Below are 1979 nucleotides of genomic sequence, written 5' to 3'. Positions count from 1 at the left end.
CGTATAGCTAAATACGGTGCACAATTCACTCCGAAAGTGACTGTTAACAGCTCGTAATCTTCAATATTGCTTGAATTTTTTGTTCTATACAAAATTCTCTGAAACGGAAAATCTGCTTCCGTTACTAATATTTGGCGATACATTTTTTCGATATCTCCATTGAAAACGTATCTATATATACGCCAATTTAAAATAACTGACATTAAGTCAGATTACAACGTTGGACCAATATGCAATACATCATTCAACGAAAATGAGCTTTTCGTTTTGCGAGAACCATTAAAGACTACTCTTACTTTTGTAGAAGTGCTTTCCGGTCTAAATACAGCATGATGTGGTAAATAATATGAAAAATACATTCCATCTTTACAAATTTCGGAAGAATTTGTTTTCCTCATATGACCCAATGTTATATATTCTTCTAAAATATCATTATAAATCTGTTGAAGATCTATTTGTTTTTGTAATTTTGTCTCTAGATGAATATATTGACTTTTTGCTGCGAATCTGGAAGATTGCAAATACAAGTTTTCTGGAAATTCTTGTTTAAAAAGAAGTTTTACAACATATCTACCATCACTTTTGCGATATGTTGTCTTTTTATAAAGTTCTTCACAGTAGAGATCTGTTTCTGATAGAACTTTCGATTTTGGAATTTCTTCTGTTTCCCAAATTGGGCCATAAATATACCATCCATACATGGAATTTTGAGCAAGGAGATTGCCTAAGATATTCTTTTGTATTCCATCTTGAATGATATATGGAATTATATCACTACCGATTAGCATGTCTATTTGTGAAGATACCAAGAAATTAGAATCGGCTAATCTTAGATGTTTTATTCCCGAGAGATCAGCGTTTGAAATCGTAAAGCTTGGCATTAATTTGGTTAAACTTGGAACTATTATAACTTGGGTACTGAGTGAGAACTCGTGGTTTTTTCTACACAAAGTTATGGTAGATATTTTACTTGAATTTGCTACCACTGTACCCCCTAATCCACAAATTTCAAAATTTGCATTTTGAGATATTAAAAAAAGCCTTTTTGATATTTTTTTAGTTAAAAATGATCGTTTTGATCCCGAATCTATTAGAGCTCTAACTGTAAATACTTCTCCTAAATGTAAAATTTCTACTAGAGCTGTAGGTAATAAAATATCATCATCATTGACAGAAAAGTTAGTTTGTGTGTTTGTCTTGTGTACTGTAGACATTGAGCTACATGGTGGTTGGCGGTTTATTGAGTCCTCCGGTTGCTGAGAGGGATCAGCATGAAACGCATTGGACGTTTTGTTTTAATTTGCTTTATTCTTCTTATTTTTGGAATAATTATCCAAATGAAGTAAGCTGTGGTGCTTGTTCTTACACTGGACACATGTAAAAACGCTTTGACAATTTGTATTTGTGTGAGCTGAAGACAAACAATTACTACAAATTTTGTTCTTTTCTACATAGTCAATTCTCTGTTTTACTGAAAAGTTTTGAAATTTAGGATCCCATTGATCGGTTCGTATACCATGAGCCTTTAAAATTGATAAACAATCGCTAATGGTAGTTTGAATCTTGTTAATAGATTCGCAATTTGCAGCCTTTGCTGCTGGTACATTAAATAGAATCTTCAACTGATTATCTACTAAAATGCGCCAGTAAATAATTCTGATCTGAAAGTGGATATTTAGCTACAATACTACCTGCTTCGCCCTTTGTTTTATTCCTTAGATGATATAACTATTGAGCCTGTGTCAATCGAGGGTGATTACCATAAATGGCGGTAAACATATCGCGGAATGATGGCCATTCCTCATAACCCCCATAAAATTCCTGAGTATTACAATGAGGAACCTTTATACAAATGTCCGAATCATTAAATGTGGGATACATATTCGAAGTATTGAACAAAGTAGAGTTAGTCGGTTGATCGGGCCTTAGACCTTGATTACTAGAAGCTCTGTGCATCTTCAATTGGTCCATCATATTAG

The sequence above is a fragment of the Lucilia cuprina genome, chromosome X (genome assembly GCF_022045245.1).
Source record: "Lucilia cuprina isolate Lc7/37 chromosome X, ASM2204524v1, whole genome shotgun sequence".
In the NCBI taxonomy this organism is placed as follows: Eukaryota; Metazoa; Arthropoda; class Insecta; order Diptera; family Calliphoridae; genus Lucilia; species Lucilia cuprina.
Note: the sequence above shows the minus strand (reverse complement) of the source record.